Below are 24541 nucleotides of genomic sequence, written 5' to 3'. Positions count from 1 at the left end.
CTTACAACAAATCTTCTCATATGAGGCTCACATATAGAATTGGGGATATGGCTTTGTGGCTAAGATCTCTCACTGTCAAAGTATGATGCTTTAGTCAAGATTTTATTGCTGTGGTGAAGCACCATGTTAGGGAAGAAATGGTTTATTTGGCTTACACTTCCAGATCACAAACCCATCATTGGAGGAAGTCAGAAGAGGAACTCAAGCTGGGGTGGAGGTGGAGGATCTGGAGGCAGGAGGAGCTCATGCAGAGGCTGTGGAGGAGCACTGCTTACTAGCTTGTTTCTTTATGACTTGATCAACCTGCTTTCTTACAGAGCCCAGAACCATCAACCTAGGGATGGCATCACCCACAATGGTCTGATCCCTCCCCCATTGATCACTAATTGAGAAAATGCCTTACAGTTGGATCTCATGGAGGTATTTCCTTAACTGAGGCTTCTTTGCCTCTGATAACTGTGGCTTGTGTCAAGTCAACACAGAAAACCAGCTAGTAACATATGAGTTCCCTGAGTTTGGATCTCTAGCTCCTATGACACAAACTGGGCATGGTGGTACTTGTATGTAACTCCAACAATGGGGTTGGAGTGGAGCAGAGATGTAAACATGACTGTAATTCATTGAACGGTCAGATCCAAAATTGAGCTTTAAGGTTCCATGACATACTTGGTCTCAAAAAAGAATAATAGTGGGGAGCAAGTGAAGAAAGACATCCTTCACAGGTATGCACACACAGGAACACACATCTGTACACACATGTGAATTCAGCCACATGAAGAAAAACTATGCAACACACACACTCACAAACACACACACACAAGTATTGCATACATACACAGAAGAAAGATACATGTCTTGTTTCCCCTCCCCCCAATGCTGTTATAAAATGCTCTGGAAAAAACAATTTAAAGAAGAAATGGTTTATTTTGGTCCACAGTGCAATGTACAGAGGGACAGCAAGGCAACAGGGTCTTGAAGTTACTGCATCTATGCACCCATGGCCGAGAAGCAGAGAGTGGCGGATGCATGCTGCTGCTCTTCAGCTCCGGTTCTCTACTTACATAGTTCCATATCCCTTGTTTAGGGAATGGTCCCCCAACTAAGGTGGGTCTTTCTACATCAATTAGTGTAATAAAAATAATCCCCAGAGGCATGCCTCAAAGCCTATCTCCTATATGGTTCTAGGTTCTGTCAAGCAGTGAGTAGCATTAACAATATCATATGTTATATGTCACTTATAAAAGAGAGCTAAGGCACGATTGGCAGAGAATGCCAATGACTTTGACTGTGATCATTTAAGTTTAAGCTCTAGCTTTTACAGTTAATGACATTCAAGGAATGGAATAGCTGGGTCTTGAGGAGCCCTATTCCCAGTTTTCTGAGAAAGCACCAGATAGGTTTCCAAAGTGGTTGTACAAATTTGCACTCCCACCAGCAGTGAAGGAGTGTTCCTCTTTCTCCACATCCTCACCAGCATATGGTGTCACTTGAATTTTTGATCTTAGCCATTCTGATGGGTGTAAGATGAAATCTCAGTGTCATTTTGATTTACATTTCTCTGATGATTAAAGATGTTGAGCATTTCTTTAAGTGTTTCTCTGCCTTTTGATATTCCTCTGTTGAGAAGTCTATTTAGTTCTGATTCCCATTTCTTAATTGGGTTATTTGGTTTGGTGGTGTTTAATTTCTTGAGTTCTTTATATATTTTGGATATTAGGCCTTTATCAGATGTAGGGCTGGTAAAGATCTTTTCTCAGTCTGTAGGCTCTCGCTTTGTTCTGTTGACAGTGTCTCCTGCCTTACAGAAGCTTCTCAGCCTTATGAGGTCCCATTTGTTAACTTCAGCAAATTATTTAGAACACTAAATAATGTGGCTTTGAATCTGTAAAGTGGTGATGAAAATAATACTATTAGTTAAGCACAGATCTTGGTACATAAATAGCATTATGCTTTGGTGATTTCAGTTGTCAGGGTAATATACTCAGTTTTGTCCTGCTATGAGTTGGGTACATTATGTTTAACTACTTGGTCTCTGTGCTTCATGGTTGGTTGTCATTGGGTTTTCATTACCCAGAGATATTTTAATACTTAGACTTTTTTAGAATATAAAATATTGGCCTCTCTCTGTCTCTCTCTCTCTCATCTATCTATCTATCTATCTATCTATCTATCTATCTATCTATCATCTATTTACCTCTATTAATCAATCCCTTATCTGTCTATAATGATATTTAAAAAGTTGATGATTTTAAAAATGAGTACATTGTTTTATAAAACATCAGGATGAAGTGCCCCTCCTAGTTAATTAGCTAGTTAGTAAGTGGTATTTTCCTTATCCACATGAATGGTAAATGAGTTCATTATGTGTGTGCCACCATAGTGAATAGCAAGAGGACTCATAACTATGGGCCCTATAAAATATTCCTACTGGAGAAGTTATTCATTGTCAAGTTGGCTTCGAGAGTAACCAGGGCTTAACCTGAAATGGAGGCAGTAAGTAATATGGGCACTGCATTATTCACTTGGAGTTATTTGGGTGGTTTTTCTAAGTCCAAACCCATAGGTTATATCTTGGTTATATATTCGTTATATATTCATAGTTTCAGATGACCCAAGTTTTGATTTCTGTCCTTTTCTTATGGCCTTTATCTAGTCAGATCTTTGAAAGAGAAAGACACTATCATGTTCAAATGCAACTGGTCACCAAAAAAGCGTTGGTTTGTACTTAGGTGTATTAAGAAAGAAATTCCTTCCCTAGCCAAAGACTGAGGAGGTTGGCTGCCACAAGCTATCATCTCAAGTCAGTTACTGTCTACCCCATTTGTTGAATACTCTCATATGTACATTTTTGCTAAATATAAGAATAAAATAAAATTTAGAATTAACAACATGAATGATATATTGTCGAAGCAATATTTGGATTTTATGAACCATAAGAGATTATGAAATTATGGCAGCAACAAAATCACAGATGGTGTCTTACTATAAACCTGCAATATACAAGTGATGATACTAAAAACCAGTATGAGAGCACCTGTGGGACAGCTGTGGTCCAGAAACCACACTATGTTAACCTCTCAGCGAAATTCAGAATTAATCTCTCAGGGGAGGAATAATACAGCTTCTTGGTTCTATAATAATATTAAAATACCTCCAGGCCTTAATTTCCAAGGGACTCAAGCTTTACATGTAATACTAGTTTGCAGATTATATTTGTGAGTAAAATTCAACAAGTATAAGAAGTACAAGAAAGAGTAAATCTTTATGAATGTAAGAAGTTTAACAATTCAACTGAGTAACATAAACTCACTGGCTGACAATCTGCAAGGCAACTGGTTAATGTTCTAGAAATTTCTATTGTAGTCTACCTTGTAGCTATTTAAGTATGAGATAAATCAGACTGAGGTTAGACTTAGTGATCATGGGACACATGAGTAGCATTATAATAGCAAATATAGACAATAGAGTATCGGGAAGGTTTGTGCACCAGAGTGCTCACAGTGCCATAGACAAGGACTTTCCAGAGGAGAAAGTTATCTAAATGGAGGACATAAAATAGATGATTAGAGACAAAAAAAAAAAAAAAAAAAAAAAAAAAAAAAAAAAAAAAAAAAAAATGTAATTAAAGCATTCACAGTATTTTTAAAGTAAGTGATATGAGGAAATCATAGTCCACAGAAAAAATTTTTCCAGACTGTGTTTGTCTTTTATATTGCTGTGATGTTTCACATCACAGTTTGTCACTATGGGAAGTCAGGGAGGAACTGTAGGCAGGAACCTCGAGTCAAGAGTTGAAGGAGAGGCCACTGAGGAATGCTGCTTACTGGCTCGCTCCCTGTGGCTAGCTCAGGCTGCATTTTTATACAACCCAGGAGAGGTGAAGCCCACAATAAGCAAGGCCTCCCCACATTAATCATTAATCAAGAAAATGCTCTACAGACTTGTCTACAGGCCAACCTTGTGGAGGCAATTCTTTTTTTCCATTAATATTCTTTCTTCACAAATATGTCTAAATTTGTATCAAGTTGACAAAAACCAGTCAGCACAGTATCCAAAGAAGGATTGAGACTTAATAAGTAGAGGCAGTTAAAGAAGCCTGCCCTTTGGAGGATTTCGGTTTTGAAGGCAGAAAGAATGGGTAAGAGATTAGTATTGGACTTTTCAATGAGTACCAAGAAGAGCCTTGCAAGATAATTGTGAATAGATTTAAATATGATTGGCAGAAGAGAAGAATCAGCAGGGCCAGAGAGCTACTGTACTCTTCTGGCCAAAACAAAACATACAACCAAACCAAACAAAACCAAAACCAAACCAAAACCAAAACCAAAACCAAACCAAAACAAAACAAAAACGAGTCCATTGTGGCAAAGAAGTAATGGAGGCTTTAATGGCGTGAAGAGCTAGGCTAGGCACCTCATATATTAGTGAACCAGGGAGTGGAAAGCACAATTCATGTAAGCTTGAAAGCCTGCTCTCACAGTAGCCACTTCTGCTAGCTATATACTTAGCCTCCTCAAAATCACCAGCAGCTGGGGAGCAGTTGCTCAAACACTCAACCCTACAGAGGACATTTCTAAAGGCAGTTTAAAACGAAATATCTGCAAAACAGGTAGTAAGACTTCAATAAGTGCATTTTAAGATGATTTTAAGGTTAGTTTCAAACTTTTTTATTTTATGTACATAGGTTTTCTGCCTGTATATATGTCTATATGTTTCCTGTGTACCCAGCGCTCAGGGAAGTCAGAGGATGGCCTTAGAAGGCCTGGGATTAGAACTACAGGCAGTTGTGAGCTGACGTGATGGGTGTTGGGAATCAAACCAGGTCTTCTAGAAGAATAGCCAGTGCTCTTTTAGCCAGTCTCTAGCATCAATTTTGTGGTTATTCTTAACATGAAATAATTTTTTTATATGAAAATGTGTAGCGACCTGCTTCATTCACAATGGTTGATATAGGACTTTGTAAGACAAAATACCTTATGCCTTTAGATAATTCCAATTTGGATAACTGGCTGAAGACTGGAGGCCTGAGACTTGTTGAAAAGAATAGGCTTGAGTCAGACTGATCTTGGGTCATCTATAACTATGCAACATTGAAAAACAGTTTAGCTTTCTGAGGCTCATTTTTCCTCAGTAATATGGCAAGATCATTATGCCTGATGATATTTTTCTCTGTACAGTCTCTGTAATAAAGTACCACAATCTGACTGGTTAATAGCCACGGTGCTTTATTTTCTTACAGTTCTAGATACTTGAAGTCCAAAATTAAGTCGCTGGCAGAGCCATTCTCCTTATGCAGTTACAGCTTTGCCTTTTTAATGTTGCCTACCCCACCCTTGGATGGGGTAGGGGTGCGGAAGAGGGAGTAGCTGGTATCTTGGCACCCATGGACTTGCAAATAAGTCTGACCTCTCTTTTGTTTTCACAAAGGAGTTCTCTTTATTATGCCCAGTTCTTACATGGCTCTAATCATACTGGACATCAAGCCCACCGTGCTTGGTGTGCACTCATGTTTACGTCAGTGTACATTTATGCAATGATCTTATCTCCAAAGAAGTTACTCATGTCATGAAGTACATAGTACTAGAATATTTATATTGGTTAAACACATACACATACAAGAGAGGAGAGAGAGAGAGAGAGAGGAAGAGAGAGAGAGAGAGAGAGAGAGAGAGAGAGAGAGAGAGAGAGAGAGAGAGAGGGAGGGAGAGAGAAGGAGGAAGTGAGAGAGAAAGAAAAGTATTCCTTCTATATCACACACAAAAAAATGTTTTTGTAGAGAAACATTTCATTTGAGGGAAATGGCTGGCACTTGGCTGTCGGTGGGGCCCGACAGCACCAGCCCTGGTACAGGATGTCTTGAGTGATGGATGTCCATAGAAGGATAGTTCATTTTAATTGTAACACTTTACTTTTGGCTATGCTTACCTCCTGCCAGATTTCCAACTCCCTTAACATTTAAGATTGCCAAATCAGGCCATCTGTAAACATGAAAAGTTGCAAAACTGGGGTCTTTCATCAAAGTGCTAATTTTAATATTCTGAACAGGGGGAAAAAAAAGACATTAATCTCCCCATCCTGAAAGCAACATAGTTTGGAATAGGTATATACTCTTTCATCCTTTGTAGTTCTGGGGTTTGGGGATATAGGTAGATCTCTGTTTGATGACATTATTTTTCCTCCCTTCTGTTTTTTTTTTTTTCTTCCTGTTGAGAATGTGCCTTGGCAGCCATTGTGTAGAAGCTCAACACAGCCTTGCCTGAGCCAGGAAGGTTAAAGCTGAGCTGACAGGATAACCCCAGATCTCTGCTGTTGTTGAGTTATTCTGTTTATTCTACATATGTTTCCTTTTAATTAAAATGTCATTTTTAATTAAAAATGAAATGTCAAGAAGGAAAAATGGCAAAGTCTGGGCTACTATTCACTGGGCTACTGCAGTGAATAAAAGCAGGGAAAAAAGTCAGTGGAGAAAAGTAACTTTGAAAAGATGAGAACAGCATCTTCCTGGTTTGTAAAAAGAAAAAAAAAAAAAAAAAAAAAAAGGATTGGAGAGTTTTGAATGCCCTTTGCTGTTCACAGAGTGCGTGCAAGCACATACTGCTCTCTCTCTCTCTCTCTCTCTCTCTCTCTCTCTCTCTCTCTCTCTCTCTCTCTCTCTCACACACACACACACACACACACACACACCTCTGCTTCATGGCTTGTTTCTGTAACTAAAAATGTATATATTTGATGTGTGGGCACATACTTTAAGTTAATGCGTGATGCTGATGGCTGCCACATTCTTCATGAGTGACAGAGGCACTAATGAGATGTAGCAGTGACTGCAGAGGGCACCCATAAATTGTGCAAAACAGCCCTGCTGGCCATTTATTTAATTTATTTGATAGAACTGTAATGCCTTATAGTTTAAATGGGGCTTTTATTTTGTTATAAAGACCCATGTCTACAGCTTTTCAAGAGAGGGAGACCTGGTGGCACTCAGAGGAAGGACAGCAGGCTACCAAGAAGAGACTTGATACCCTATGAGCATATACAGGGGGAGGTAATCCCCCTCAGGAACAGTCATAGGGGAGGGGAATAAGGGGAAAAGGGGAGGGAGGGAAGAATGGGAGGCCACAAGGGATGGGATAACCATTGAGATGTAACAAGAATAAATTTAAAAAAAAAAAAAAAAAAAAAAAAGAATTACGCATGGCTTACACTTCCTGTTTCAGCAGTGCCCTGAGGCAGAATGCTGCACATGGTGAGGATGTCTCCAAAGGGCTGTTTCTATAGCACCCTCTGAAAGACACCACCAGGGAATGTACCACCTGTTGAGGACACCATTAGAAAGCAGGTACAACTTGTAGAAATAGATGGGAAAAGACTGATACAAAATGGGTCAGTTCTCTGTTGACCAGGAGGAAGAACAACTGAAAGTGAGCTTCTCCTAACAGAGAATCTCTCTGTGTCTCTGTTTCTGTCTGTGTCTCTGTCTGCCTGTCTCGCTCTCCCCCACCCCCTTCACACTGTTCTGATTAGGCTGCAAAACATCCTCTCCAACTCCGCACTTAACAACGGTGGCTTCCTTTCCTTCTGGATGGTGCCATGTGTCCTCCACCTCATAGATATTCTGTAGCCACCTGCTCCCTCCTATTAATACTGGCTTGACCGCATTGTACCCTTTCATAATGTACTGGATGCCTTCTTCCAAGCAATTGCAGTGTTTAAACTGAAGTTCAGTTGCCTAGTTAATTTGCTTATATTTTCAATACTGTAAATGGTAGATGATCAAAGATGGCTCCTCCTTGCTTTCATTAAGTTCCTTGAGCCCCACAGTGTCTCATACATAGTCAACATCAGAAAAGTGTTTGTGATGGGATATTTTACTGTGTATTGATTCTCTGTACACATTCAGTTAGGTGTTTTTTTTTTTTTTTTTTTTTTTAATAAATCAACTTCAAGAAAGCACAGGTCAGTGTGGATTATGAAAGGTTTCATGAGCAGCTCTATGAACTTCTTGGTTTGTTTTCACTGTATCTTTTGCCCTGCAGGGCCTTTGAAGGCAACAACAGGCCTGAGAATTGGATTCACACAATGACACACAAAAAAGATTCAGCCCTTGAGAAACACTTAAAGAAATGCTCAACCTCCTTAGTCATCAGGGAAATGCAAATCAACACAACTCTGAGATTCCATCTTACACCCATCAGAATGGCTAAGATCAAAAATTCAAGTGACACCACATGCTGGCGAGGATGTGGGGAGAGAGGAACACTCCTTCATTGCTGGTGGGAATGCAAACTAGTACAGCCACTTTGGAAATCTATCTGGTGCTATCTCAGAAAAATGGGAATAGGGTTTCCTCAAGACCCAGCTATTCCACTCCTTGGAATATACCTGGAAGATGCTCCAGCACACAACAAGAAAATTTGCTCAACCATGTTCATAGCAGCCTTATTCATAATAGCCAGAACATGGAAACAGCCTAAGTGTCCCTCAGTAGAAGAATGGATAAAGAAACTGTGGTACATATACACTATGAAATACTACTCAGCTATTAAAAACAAGGAATTCCCGAAATCTGTGGATAAATGGATTGAGCTAGAAATGATCATAAAGAGTGAGTTAACCCAGAAGCAGAAAGACTCAAATGGTATATACTCACTTACATCTGCATACTAGCCCAAGGGGCATGTCCCACAAAAGCCTTCAGTTACCAGGAAACTGGGACAGAGGGGAGGACATCCTATTGGGACTCTAAATGAGAGAAGCATGGGAGAATAGCAAAGTAGAAGGATCCAGAGGGTCCTAGAAACCTACAAGTAGAACATTATGATAGGCAGATTTGGGCCCAGGGGTCCCGCTCAAACTAAGGCACCAGCCAAGGACAATACAGGCAGTAAACTTTAAACCCCTACCCAGATCTAGCCAATGGTCAGAACATTCTCCACAGTTGAGTGGAGAGTGGGGTATGACTTTCTCACGTACGCTGGTGCCTCACATTTGACCATGTCCCCTGGAGGGGGAGACCTGGAGGCACTCAGAGGAAGACAGCAGGTTGCCAAGAAGAGACTTGATACCCTATGAGCATATACAGGGGAAGGTATTCCCCCTCAGGAACAGTCATAGGGGAGGGGAATAATGGGAAAATGGGGGTGGGGAAGGAAGAATAGGAGGATACAAGGGATGGGATAACCATTGAGATGTAACAAGAATAAATTAATAAAAAAAAAAAATTAAAAACAAGGATTCAGCCTTACAAAAGTACAATGCAATAAAACCACTCAAAAATGCTACTATCTGTGGGGCAGTGTGCTTGGCACCTACATTCCCTGTATGTTAGAGAAGCTCTCAATTGCAGAAAGTTTTATTGAGCAAGTAAGAAAAGAAGATCATTTCTATATTTTTGTTTCCATTCAATGTTATTTAGAGGAAAATGAAAGCCAACTTGCTGTCCGATTCCCAAGGCAAATGCAACTCCAAACAGTTGTCTCTTTACAAAGTGAGATACAAGGTAGTAGCCAACCCTCTCCTTACTTGTCTTATAAGTTGATTAACTGGGAAGAAACAATCACTTTATTGAAAAGCAAATGAAAGATTGGAACTGATTTATGGATGTGTACATCATTTTCCCCACCTAGTTCTCATTTTTATAAATCTAAGCAATAAGTAAAGAAAGCTCTTATCCCTTTTCCAGGATCGGTTTTGACAGTTATCTTTGAGAAAGTGATGAAAAGCTAGCCCCCTTTTCCTATATCACTGTGACAGTCAAATTCTGCCTTGTGTCCTTGCTTTATTAAACCAATTTCTGCTTGTTTGTGCCTCTGTATCCATGGAGAACAGCTGATCAGCATCCTTCATATAAAACCCTTTATAGTCTGGGAGACAGTAATTTCCTGTGAGATATTTAGTGGAAAGTTTCATAAACTTCTGAGAGGAAAAAAAAAGGCTATGCTTAGTTTATACTTCATAAAAAATACTACTCTGAAACTTTAAACATGATACTTGCATTTAACTTTTTGTGTGAAAAATTAACTTTAATCTCCTTTTAATATCATCATTTCACTATAGTGCCTTTAAAATGCATGCTTCTTGCCAAACATGACTAATTGCTCTGAAAGTGTGTGCATATAGCAACTCTTTTAATCTTTTCTTTATTTATTGGTGAATCTTAAAAATCTTAAAACTGCATTATTATTATTATTATTATTATTATTATTATTATTATTATTATTATTTGTATATGATGTGACATACATGTGGACACACTCACCATGGCATGTACATGGATGTCACAGGACACTTTTGAGCAGTCATTTCTCTTCTCTTACATGGGTTATGAGAACAGAACTCAGGTTGTCATGCTTTCAGGGTGAACTTTAATTGGCCTAGCTGTCTTCCCAGGCACTAGGTAAACCTTTTGAATTATATTCTATAGTTTAAATCTGTAACAGCCCCAGTATGAACTACTATTTATTTCAAATTGCCTTTGATAACTGCATTCTGAAACCTTGAAATCTGACTACCAATAAGACAACATTTATTTGTAACACACACACACACACACACACACACACACACACACACACACACACACACACAATGTCCTTAGGAACTGAGAGATTTCCTTGTCTTGGAAATTCACCATTGCCTCTCCTTCCCTCTTTCCCTCCTTTTCTCCCTTCATTCCTCTCATCTGTCTTTCATTCTCAAACTTTGCTTTAGTTTTCTGGAGTCCATCATGGCCCATAGATGTTCACTCTTAAGTAACATTGAAGACACAGTGACTGCTGGAAGTTTTCAGGCCTGTGATACTGGAGATGTGCCAACTCTTCCTGTGATTGACAGCACAAGCGTCTAACTATCTCATAATTTCTGTTCTTTCCATCAGGGGAGCTGCTCTCCTCAGAAGGCCTGTGGTTGGAGGGTCTCTGTGTTCATCAGTAGAGTCCTGCCCTAGTGTTTCCATGGTTTTGATGAAAGACTGCCCTCCGGTGCAGAGAGACGCAACTGTTTAACACACACACACACACACACACAGACACACACAGACACACACACACACACACACACAGTACCTCATTTACTTGATTAGATGATGCATTTTCTAGTGTATTTCATCCTGGAAGGTAGCATCAAACCTGAAGTCCACATGTTTTAAAATATTGAAATTTTACTCCGAGCTTTTTTTCTTGGCTCTTGGCACCTAGACTGACTAGCTCATGGTTCTCACCTTTCTTACATAGAAACAGCTCCTCAGTGGGAAGTTCCATGTTTCATCTTGGGCAAATAGATGCTGTTTCTAATTATAAAATATTCTAGTCTACCTGTGAGTGGAATCTTATAACTAAGTGAAAATAAGCTAAAATCACTCTCCTGGGTCTTTTAAGTCTACGTCTTGCTTGGATTTCTCACTACAGGGAGAGAAGAACCTGGGATCCTTAAAAAAAATATCACTGAAAAGAGAGAAGCACCCCTGTCACTCATCCATCCTCCCCCTGCATCCCTTGTTCTTTTTTTTTTCTCCTGAGTACTCAGCTTCATTGGTGATATTTCTAGATGTATATTAAGTGCATTGATGAGATAGGTGGGTTATAGTACCAGAGGCGTCAGCAATAACATTTATTTAATGCAAACTCTTTTGCATTTTAGACTTTTAAAAATCTTCACAAATAGTTACCATCACATAGAAGAATTAGCTGAGTATTTTTTGTGATTGTGTTAAGAATGACTAGGAATCCTAAATAATTCTCTCTGTGCGTCACATTATGACTTAGTCATAATTCGTAGGACAGAAAGTTGTGATGTGGATTGTTCTCCAGAATTCTGTGAAGTCTTAAGTCGTGGGAGGGATATCTGGGTTTTATCATTTTGTAGATAAGAACAGCCAAAAAGTAAACAAAAAGCTGGAACATCCCCCAAATTTGCATGTGAAAGCCCATAATAGTTATAACAGTAATATAGCCTGAAAAGACAGACAGACAGGCAGACAGACAGACAGACGGATGCATGGACGGACAGACACACACACACACACACACACACACGAGGGAGAGAGAGAGACGGAGAGAGAGAGAGAGAGGGAGAGAGAAACAGACAGACAGACAGACAGAGACAGAGACAGAGACACAGAGAGACTCATCAAGGAACAAGACAAGGATAGATTAGAATTCAGCCTTTGAGAGGCTATGACACAGTACACTGTGGGTGAATCTTGAATGCTAGGTGAAAAAAAGAACCCACAGAAAACTGGCATGCCTAGAGGAGGAAAGGGATTGACTGAACAAAGTCAGGCTTCTCTTTTAGAGAGATAATAGAAAATTTTCAAAATTTGTTGTGGCATGGATTATGCCACTCTGAATAGACTGAAAACTGTTGCATTGTTCTCTCCAGTTGAATTTTACATTACTGTGATCATATTTCAGTAAAACTATTATTTTAAAAATGAGCAAACAAAAACCAAACTTCAAACTAAAGCAAACAACCAAACCAGAAGGACCTGAACCTTGTTGCATCAAATGTCTTCCTTCATTTCATTGGTTGTCCGGAGGCCTCGGTGCAGCATCGACACTATTCCAGGGCACGGCTAGCCTCGCAGAGCCTGTTTTGATCATAGGAATTTTATGGCTGCTTCAAATGTGCCTCCGTGTTTTATGAGTTTAATTATTATGAATAATCCTTCCCCAGGCATTTCCCCACCCTTACAGGGCAAAATGTCTGGTGGGAATGTAAATATGTTAAATGCCATTACAATATTTCTATGAGAAGAAACAAAGAGGCAAAGGCCACGATTTTTCCCCAAAAGATGCCTGTCCTGGCTTCCAGGACAGACCAACTGAACCTCCCACTGGCTGAGAGAGTTCTAGCACAAAGCCACAAAGGTTTCATTTCCTCAGCTACAGAGAAGGGCACCAGTACCTACGTTCCATATACAGCTTTTGTTTCTGTGGTTTAAATGAGGTAATGCCTTTTAAACATTTTGTATAGTTGCCTAGCTATGGTTGATACCCAGAATACAAAGTTATTATGAAGATCAATAATTCCGAAGGAGATTGTTCTGTTTATTCAAAATCAATCTTTACTTAACTAAAGTACACGAAGGCAGAGTGACTAGCTTCCTTGAGCCCCTTTAATGTTAATTAGGAAGTTTTCACATTGGTCATTAAAATATGAATATTTATAGACAATTCTCCATTAAGATGCATTTTATTCCTTCAAAAGAAAAGGCAGATACAAATACAAAAGGGACCATTGTAGCTTTTGGGGGCTGGGTAAAATTATTCTCTTGAGGTATTATTTTCAAAATAATGGATTTTACTTGTCGCAGGAAATTTTTTTCTCCCTTTCCATCACAATTGCAATCAGCACTCTACCTGCTGCAGCCGCAGCTGAAACAGCTGGATCACCCATTTTGATGAGGGATTACTGTTCAGTATTTATAGTAACACCCATTTCACCAAGTGGAGCCCCCAGAAGGAACAAACAAACAGCCAACTTCTCCTATCACAGGCAACTGTTTTCTTTTGTATTAAATTCCCTTTCCTATGGCTTTCACTAGCTTCAGATTCTGAAGTTCATTTCACCACTCGGGGGACACTTAAAAGCTGCCAAGTCAATGCAGCCAATAGAAATTTAATTTCAAAAATCCAAAGCATCGCTTAAAAAAACAAAACAAAACCCAGAAACCCTTGTAGAAGCTCTAAGCACAATATTGGGAGTGGGGGAGGGGATAAACACGAGCTTGTAAACAAGCCAGAGACCTTGAAATCTGAGCAGGGACCATGCTTGAAGGGAGGTGTGCATAAAGATGCATGTCTTTTCTCAGGGATATTAATGAAATGGTTAATTCTGTTGTCATGGCAACAAAGAACAGCTGTGATGAAAAGCTAGAGGTCTACACACAATGCCCAGTACAAGGTCTCTAATTCTAAGCTGATTTTCTTAGCTACAATAGAAGTGATTGTGTTTTCAATATCATCCTAAGCCTTCACATCCAAATCCCTTCTCGTTATCCAATAAATAGACTAGTGGCATAAAGGAAATAAGTATATGTTTGCACATTATAAATCTTGTCAAAGAAGTTTTACCTTGTCCAATCTTAAGAGGGGATCTGAAAAGTAAACAAACACTTCTTCAAGATAAAAGGCTATTTGGAATGAAACCCTTAAAAAATAGAATCTATTCAAATGGGCTTTCAGGATAATTATCAAATGCATTGTTATCTAGCTCCTCAGCAGGAATGTACTTAAGACAGCAACATCTCTAGTGCCCACTTCCACATCAGCAAAGATGATTCCAGTTTTAAAGCTCAGCACAGGAGGATAATATGAGCGACTAAGTTTGCCCTATAGTTCTGTTACCGTGGTTTCTGGGAAGGAGACTTCAGAAGAATTAGCTGAACATGTGACACCAGCAAATCAGCCCCAGGTTGAGATGAGTTTGAGATTTGGATAAAGACCCACAGATTGCCTCTGCTTTCAAAAAACCGCTTCTTTCCACTTCTCCTGCTCCTAGCAGATCGAGGTTCAGCGCTTTCTCTGAACTCCCCTCTCTGTTCTGTGTCCAAGCTCAGGGACTCAGAGCTTCTTCCCTGGATTGCTCTCATGAAGTGGAGCCCAGGCCATACCCCATCAGATATCAAAATGATATTTTTCTCTTTTTTTTTTTTTTTTTTTATATTTTTTCTTCTTCCCCCTCCTTTTCCTCTTTGTGTGTGTGTGTGTGTGTGTGTGTGTGTGTGTGAATGTGTGTGAGTCTCTGTGTGTCTTTGTGTGTGTGCATGTGTGTATATGTGTGAGAGAGTCTCTGTGTATGTGATGATGTGTGGGAGCATGCATGCACACGCGTGTGTGTGTTGTATGAATGGGTGTACGTGTATGTGTCGGATGGGGAGCAGGAGTCAATTTTCGACATCTTCATTGTCCACCTTGTTCTTCGAGATGATGGTTTTCCCTGAAGCTGGAACTCATAGATTCTGCTTGGCTGTCTGGCTAGCAGTTCCCCCAAATCCTCCCCTCACCACCTCCCTGTTACTGGGATTACAGGCGTGTGCCATCACAGTTAGCTTTTTCCTTGCGTACTGGGGATTTGAAATCGGCTCCACATGCTCGCAAGGCAAGCACATACTGAATTACCTCTCTATCCCACATCTAAAACCTAGATCAAATTGCATCTCCTCTTTTCTCATCTTCTCAAATTGGCCCCACTGACTAGCTTAGTAAAAATCCCAACGTCCCATCTTGGCTTAGAAGAGGATGCAGGATTTGAAGCTCAGTAATTCTCTCACCTCCCCGATACCACACGTGTCACCCTGGAATCAAAGGCCTTCTGAAATTCTCTGTACATGTTCAGTATGCGGTTCATTCTCAAAGTGTGTGTCCTTTGGTAGCCCTTCCTCTGCTTTGAAAAATCTTTCTCTCTTCTCCTTGTGATGCTTTTTTTTTTTTTTTTAATCTTCAGTTTCATATCAAACTCCCAACTTCGAAGCCAAAAACTTTATTTAATATATAATAATAAAAATGATCAAAACTGATGTGTGATATGAGTAAATGCGTAAGTTAAATGCATTGCAACAGGGCATGATATAAAGCTGTTAGATGTAATCCAGGGGTGGATACATGCTGATACAGAAGAAAATCTGTAGCTGCTTTTACCAGGATGAATGTAAAAAGGCAACATATTCAACAGGATCTAATTATTGATGTAAAATTTTCACATTATAAAATATACACAATTTTTAGAATTATTTTTTTAATCTTGTCTGAATTATTTTATTTATTTTTTAAAATTTTATTTTATTAATTTATTCTTGTTATATCTCAGTGGTTATCCCATCCCTCGTATCCTCCCATTCCTCTCTCCCTCCCATTTTCCCCTTACTCCCCTCCCCTATGACTGTGACTGAGGGGGACCTCCTCCCCCTGTATATGCTCATAGGGTATCAAGTCTCTTCTTGATAGCCTGCTATCCTTCCTCTGAGTGCCACTAGGTCTCCCCATTCAGGGGACATGGTCAAATATGGAGCACCAGAGTATGTGTGAAAGAATTATTTTAAAATGCACACCCATTGATTTAAGCACTAACAAAACCAGCAAACAGCACACATGCAATCTCCTTAACAGAAGGATCCCTTGCTCCCTTCTCTAATGACTTCGCATTCACACGCTGAACCCAGGTAACCCACATCTCCTGCCCACCACTGAAGGGTAGGTCAAAGTTCCTCATGAAGACTTCATATGAATGAAGCCTAGACAATGCGATCCCTTTTGTGTTTGACTTTTTAAAGTCCAGGATAACACTTTTAAGGTTTATCATGCTGCTATTTGTTCTGGGAGATTCTTTACTTGATACGTAGTATCCCATGTGGCTATTCAATGGCTCTGTGCTCGTGTGTTGAGGAGCATTTGGCAGAGTGCCATTTGTGCTTCTCAGGGGACAGGCTCCTGAGATCATTCAAGTATAAGCCATTGCACAGAGACTGGCATCCATTTCTCCTAGGCCATTATCTGAGAGCAGACGTGCTGAGTTTATTGGTTCTTACAGGGAGTGGGCTGTGCTTTGCTCTTGGTACTCAATATTGTGTCCAATGATGGTTTTTAGGATGTGCCTTGACCTGCATGGCCCCATTTTGCTGAACTTCCAGTTAATTCTATTTTGAGTACAAATGCTGAAATAAAAGCACCATCATGGCACAGACTGTCATAAGACATTTCCAACCATGTCTAACCAAAGTAAGTCTCAGAAACATGTGGTTACAGGGTACAACAAAACACACCAGAAGAAGAAACAGGCCTATGAACTTATGACACAAAAGACAAGGATGTACATCATCCCTTACCTGGAGGAGAGGACATTTACATGGTGACACCTGGTCATCAGTGCTCATGCAGTCCATGCCTCAAGATCTAGTCATCCCATACCAGAAGGTGAGGACACTTTACGATGTGACACCTGGTCATCAGTGCTCATCTAGTCTGTGCCTCAGGCAATCACAAGCTACAAAGTACTGACTGCCTTTCAACATGACTTATTCCAAAGACTTTTCATCTGTCCCTGTGACTCTGCTGATCCTTGTCTCATATCTTCCTGCGTTGTCATAGCTGGCCTTGCCTGCTATGTTTTCCTTTGAACCTACCTTCCATCCTTCAAAAGCTCAGGGGGAGCTTGACAATGTCTTATTTAACTACCTACAGTTAGTCTGTCTGTGGGGCCTGCCCCTCTGGAGCTTCTTTAACCCCTTTGTAGCTATTCTACAATCTATACATCATTTGTGAAGTGTAGCATGTGATTGGAGAGTTAATACTAGTAATTAAGACTGAGATAAAAGAAGCTGGGGTTTGCCAGTCACCACACTGTCAAGCAACATTGAGTATGTGGCAACTTTCAGCCAAAGAAACCGATGCAGATTCATGAATTACTGTTGTTATTCAACACTCAATGTATTTTGACATTGTGGAAAAGGTAAGTACATCCCTCCATGTTTGCACACAGAGTGTTCACAATTCACTGCAACACAATATTGATAGAACGCTTTAAACAAAAACATTCATTTCTCGTGATATGTAAGCTGGGAAGCCTGAGATTAAATCGCTTGTAGAGAATGGCTAAGATCAATAACTCAACTGACACCACATGTTGGCGAGGATGTGGAGAAAGAGAAACACTCCTTCATTGCTGGTGGGAATGCAAACTAGTACAACCACTTTGGAAATCTATCTGGTGCTTTCTCAGAAAAATGGGAATAGGGCTTCCTCAAGACCCAGCTATTCCACTCCTTGGAATATACCCAGAAGATGCACTACCACACAACAGGGACATATGCTTAACCATGTTCATAGCTGCCTTATTCATAATAGCCAGAACATGGAAACAGCCTAAGTGTCCATCAGTAGAAGAATGGATAAAGAGACTGTGGTACATTTACACAATGGAATACTACTCAGCTATTAAAAACAAGGAATTCCAGAAATTTGTGGACAAATGGATTGAACTAGAAATTATCATAATGAGTGAGTTCACCCAGAAGCAAAAAGAGTTAAATGGTATATACTCACTTATATCGAGACACTAGTCCAAGGGGTACGTCCCCATGAAAAACTTTACCTACCAGGAAAGTGGGTCAGAGGGGAGGACATCCTATTGAGACTTTAGGTGTGAGAAGCCTGGAAGAATGAGGAAATAGAAGGATCCAGAGGGTCCTGGAAAACTACAGGCGGGTCTGGGCCCTGGGGTCCTCCTCAAACTATGGCACCAGTCAAGGAAAATATAGGCAGTAAACTTCGAACCCCTACCCAGACTAGCCAATGGACAGGACATTCTCTACCGTTAATTGGAGAAGGAGATCTGACTTTCACACAAACTCTGGTGCCCCATATTTGACCATGTCCCTTGGATGGGGATGCCTGGTGGCACTCAGAGGAAGGATAATAGGTCACTAAGAAGAGACTCGATACCCTATGAGCATATACAGGGGGAGGAGGTCCTCCTCAGTCACAGACATAGGGGAGGGGAATAGGGGAGAAGCGGGAGGGAGGGAGGAATGGGAGGATACAAGGGATGGGCTAACCACTGAGATGTAATATGAATAAATTAATAATATAAAAAGAAAAAAATATTAAAAAAATAAATCGCTTGTAGATTTGATATCTGGTCAGGCTTCATTTCTGATTGACATGAGGCTGTCTTCTTGTTATGGCAAGCAGGGCTAATTTCATTAATTTTGGTGTGAGCAATTAAAGTGAACTGGGATTTGTTAGAGGATTGAGAAGTGTTTGCCACATAAGAGTTTTTCTTGAAATAGCCAAACCAGTGTGTGCTGTGACGATAGGTTATGTTTCCCAAAGAACCTCTAGATCTGCACAGGAAAAGCACAGAGTGCGGTCTCCTAAACACTGCGTTGTTGTTTTCTTCCATTTATGAGAGGTTATACATGACGACAGAATGTCCCTCATGTGGTTAACACTACCACCATTTTCCCTTTATTATAGATGATTGGATTCCATCTCAAGACACTTAGAAGTATCTTCATTATTAGCAAGACTATGATCATTCTTTACACAGATGTTACATATTCATTGTTTGGTCATTTGAATCAAGACAACAATGTCATTATCCACGAAATCAGATTGGATGATTTCATCCTCCGGCTCTAATCTGCATGATGTGATTAACTAACTTCCTGTGAAACATTAGCTTCCAGAGAGCCCATATGTCATTGTTACCCACTATGTTTGGTTGCTCTATTTGTAGTTAACTATGTTCAAACTTTTTTCCAATAAGGGGAAATAGAAAGAGTGGTTGCAAGAAAACACCAAGCACCAAACTATCCTCTTACAAGTAGTGTAAGGTGTGTGTGTGTGTGTGTGAGAGAGAGAGAGAGAGAGAGGGAGAGAGAGAGGGAGAGAGAGAGAGAGAGAGAGAGAGAGAGAGAGAGAGAGAGAGAGAGAGAGAGAGAGGTGGAACTTATTTTCTTGATCAATTGAACATGGGTAACTTTTAAACAATATAATGTTTCTTTCTCTTTACACTACAGCATATTTATTTTAAATTTTTTCAAAAGGTGATAACCTGAACAGTTTTATATTAAATTTTGTTTCTAATTTCCATTATGAGAGTAAATCATTGGATTTGGGTAGATTTATATACATTGACACACGTAGTAATTTGAAGCAGAAGGAAACTTTTCTGAATGCAATAAAGGAAGCCCACATATTACAAAGTTTAGTTTTTCTTGTTGGAAACACATTTCTCGAGTACACAAGAAGACTGTCTTATTATTGGTGAGTCCAGACTTCTTGTTCACTTGCGTTGGGTTGAAGTGGGACCACTCCATTACTGAGTCAGTGCATTACATGTGCTGCACTCACTCAAGGCCCATAGCTGGGTGCACATCACTGGTTAAGCTTTTGACAAGATGCTGGTTGTTGATTTTCTTAAAGTAACCAGACTTACTTCCTAGGCTTTCCTCTTTTTTTCCAGTGGCTGTTAAGAAAGGTGGTAGCAAATCTATGGAGACAATAGTGAGGTTCTTTGGTTTAGACTTACTTGGGAAAGGTTTGAAGTGGACAGGAATATTTTCCACACAGCCATAAAATCCTGGTAGAAATATATAACTTATCTGGGGGAAAGGTGACTTCTATTCTATCCTTATTTCTAGAACCTTATTTTCCTTTGTGTGTCAGCTGTGCTGTAATAGCCAGAGCCTGCTGTGGTAGGATAGCTGGGCTCTAGTGGAGACATATTGTTCTGGCTGCTATTATATTTTTACACTGGCATCTAGGCATCTGGGTTTGAGGCAATTATAGGTCTAGATGCTGACTTCTGGGAGGCCAGGAGAGCATGCTCTCTGGGATCACAGAAGCCATGGATGGGGAAAAGGGAGGATGCAGCTGGAACATGTTTGAGGAATTGGGTCTGCTGCGGGGGTGGGGGGCGTACAGAAACAGCAGAGAAGGTCTGCTGGCAGGCTACCTCTTCTGGCAGGGGTGACCTGTGGTTATATAGATGTTGCCCCCCAATGCTGGGGGCTGGGACACAGTGACAATTGGTAATGAGGCAGAAGGGGATAGTCTGTTGGTTCCACAGAAGGAGTGGACAGTGAGAAAGTGGGGCTGCAGCTGATGTTATGTTGCAGTACTTCTCAATACTGAGGGATTGGATCTGCTGGGGGAATAGACAAAGCCTATTTTTAGAACCTTAATGGTTAATGAAGAGGGTTCCTGGAGGGAAAAAAAATCTAATCTAGAATTTTACTGCCCCAATGATTAAAAACCAACAGAGACCTAAAGGTTAACACTATCATCTCATAAGTGACATCAGAAACTTTCCAGATATTTTAATTTGTAAATTGTGTCGCTTATTTGTTTTAAACTAAAATGAAAGACTACATAAATAAGGGCACTAGGACAAACAAGTACTATAAAATAGATCAGTGATTATTAGCAATTACTATTATTATTGCCCAGTACTGTACAGTTATACTGCTGGCTGTTGCTTGCTATATTTTGTTGTGACTCTCATTTTTTTTTGTTGTTGACATGCCAGGTCTGAGGCACTAGACTTAGAAACTGAGAGTGGAGAATCTAGCCATGTCATCAACCCACCTTAGATTATTCCCATTTGTCTAGCCCAGAAAAAAAACATAGGCTGGTCAAAAGGTATGGTGCTCCAAGGCCCTTGGCTGTCTTGATTCTCACTGTGTATTCTGCTTATGTAACTGTGTATGGAATGGGTTAAGAGTTTCCCCCAGAGATTTAGAGTTTGACATACTCTAGCAAGATAAAGCTACTGAGCTTGCCACCTAGGGGGCACTTCATGTGGCAGGTGGCACTTTCCTGAGGCTCCTGTCTTTGCTTACATGGATCAGACAGTTATTTAAAGGGGACAGCTCTGTGATGTTTTAGGTGTTGAATGGGAAATGTGGTGCTTCTGCTTGGGGTCTTTTTCCTTTTTCCTTTCTTTCTCCTGAAGCAACAGACCTATTTTAGTAGAGTTCATTCTTTTCTATGGGTAGGGTATATCAAGTTGATGACAATTAGTCAAATAAAAATATTTAGCTAGTGTCTACTGCTTACCTGCACAGCTCCAAGCTCTGGGTCATGCAGAAGTAAAGAAGTGTTCCTTCTCTAGAGACACAAACAAACTCCGCACAGGAGGCGGCAGTTTCACAGTTAAACCAGACCAGGTAAGTGTGGTTGCCTGGTAGACACTGGAGAGAATAGGGGGATAACAGTGTCTTCAAGAACCAGCAGGCCAGGACCCAGGTACACAGGAGACTACTTCATCTCTCAGTTGCTTGTTTGCAACTGAGCTGCTGGGGCTGGAGAGAAGGATCAGTGGTAAAGAACACATGAAGGTTTTGCAGAAGACCTAAGTTACGTTCCCAGCACCCACACACTCATGCCTGGTGGATCACAACCACCTGTAAATCCAACTCCAAGGGACTGGATCCAACTCCTCTTCTAGCCTCTGTAATAAAAAAAATCTGCATGCACGTTTTTCTCCAACAAATCTAAATAAATAAAAAGTGTAGATCTAGAACTGCTTTGGTTGGCTTTAAAGAGCTGGTACATGGCTTGCACAGAAGGTTCTTTAGCCACTGAACTTGATTACACCATGTATCTGTGACCTCATTGGCCTACACAAGCTGGGGAGGCCCAGAGATATTCAAGGATGTCAGAGCTCTGATATCTCTGCATGTCTCCTCATCTGAGGAAGCTTTGCAGAAAAACAGCCCTTCCTTTCTCCACAGTTCTTTTCGAGGATGCTTTGTAATTCCTTGGATGGGATTTTAAAGAATCTATTATATCAGGAAGTCCCAAATCTGTAATTTCCTTCTAATGAAGCCTGTTAATTTGATGACAGCCTCATGAAATCTAAATACTGCCCTCCTTTGGTCTGTAGGGTGCTTCATAATGAGATGCATCCAGGGGGCAGAGAGTTGCCAGGCACATTAAAGAAGCCAGGGTCCCTGACTAAAGAAGGCCTTATTAATGATTTTAGTCCCAGGGGAAGAGACACATAGAAAAATCTTCAGAAAGAAAAAAAAAATGGTGATGGTGAAATCAAAGAACCCAGATGGCCTATAAACAGGCTAATTATGTGGAAGACCCAGAAGCAACTCTAAGGTTCCCTTCCCAGCTGCCCTTGCTGTCTGCCAGGTAGCCAGATGCTAGCAGGACACTTTCCTTCCACAGGCCATCAGCAAAATGGGGATGTGCTTTAAAACAAGTGCTAGCCCATCAGCACATTGCATTCTGTAACAACAACAACAACAACAACAACAACAACAACAACAACAACATTCAGATATTTATGGATGAGATTCTAAAGCCCTTTTCAGCTGTGACTCTGGAGAATCATTATGGAGTTTTGTGGCTGGAAAATTGTGATTAGAGTACACTGAATATATGTGCTTGTTCATGAATATATTGTCAGATTAAAAAAAAGAAAATATTAGCATATTGTGGTTTTTTGTCTCTGTTTGTATATGTGTGCTTTTATGTAGAGGTCCATGTGTATGTGGATGCATATAAATGAAAGTGAACAAAGAAAAAAATAACGAAAGTGAATGTGGAAGCCAAAGGATGATTTCTTGTCTTGTTTCTTAGGCACTGTGTGTGCTTTTGTTGAGACTGAGATCTTAGTTTATTTTCCAGCTGCTGTGGACAAAATATCCTGACAAAAACAACTTATAGGAGAAAAGGTTTAACTCAAAATTCCACTCTATCACAGGATGGAAGCCTTAGGCAAGAACCTTTAAAAAAAAAAAAAAATATATATATATATATATACACACACACATATATATATGTTGTATCAGCATATAAACCTGCATGCCGGAATAGGGCAGCCGATCACATTACGGATGGTTGTGAGCACCATGTGGTTGCTGGGAATTGGTCTCAGGACCTCTGGAAGAGTAGTCAGTGCTCTCTCTTAGCTTCTGAGCCATCTCTCCAACCTGGTGGCAGGAACTCAAAGCAGCTGGGCACATCCACCATGAACAATGTGTAAAGAATGAATGCCTGCATGTAAGCTTGGTGCTCAGTTTGCTTTCTCCACTCATGTCCAGGGAATGGTGCTGCCCCCAATGGGCTGTTCTTCACCTATCAATTAATGTAATCAGAGCAACTCCCAATAGGCATGCCCACAAGTTGTTCTGATCTAGACAATCACCAGCTGAGATCTTCTTCCCAAGTGAGTCTGGACTGTGTCAAATTGCCAAGCCTAGTCATCACAGAAGGGGCTATAAGCAGACATTTTTCTAAAGGAGAGCTAATAATCGATAACTTATATTAAATATCATAAGATCTTAGATAAGTGCAAATCAAAACTGCTTTGAGATACTATTTTATACCACACAGATGGCTATAATCCAGAGAATAGATAACAGCAAGTGTTGGCAAAGGTTTGGGGAACCCTTTATACATTGTTGATGATAATATAAAATGCTATGGTTACTTTGGAAGATAGCCTGGAGTTTTTTGTTTGTTTCTTTGTTTTTTAGAAGAGTACATAGAGTTATCGCACGTCACAATAAGTGGACTCATATGTAAGAAACATTTTCAAGAAATGAAAACATGTATCCACTATAGTACTTATATTTTGAATATTCATAGCAGCTTAATTCATGATAGTAAAAACATGAAAACAATTCAATGTCCATCAGCTTTCAAATGAGCAAATAACTGACATTATATTCACATAATGGAGTATTATTCACCTCCAAAGGCAAGTAGCATTGATATCTTCTACTACATGAAAAAACTTTGAAACCATTATGCTGAATGAAAGCAATCACTCCTCAGCGGTGCATATTGAGTGTCTTCATTCATGCAAAATGTCCAGGACTGTGTTAATTCATAGAAACAGAAAGTAGATTAACATTTGTATAGAGTTGGAGTAAAGTCTGATGGTGATTGACAGCTCATAGGTCTTGAGTGCTAAAAGTTGAGTATAGTGATGGCTGCCCTAACTGTGAATGATTTCAAACTACTGAACCATGCACTGGAAATGCTGTTGTGTGATTTATAGCTCTATAAAACTATTATAAAATAAC

The sequence above is a fragment of the Acomys russatus genome, chromosome 23 (assembly GCF_903995435.1).
Source record: "Acomys russatus chromosome 23, mAcoRus1.1, whole genome shotgun sequence".
NCBI classification, from domain to species: domain Eukaryota; kingdom Metazoa; phylum Chordata; class Mammalia; order Rodentia; family Muridae; genus Acomys; species Acomys russatus.
Note: the sequence above shows the minus strand (reverse complement) of the source record.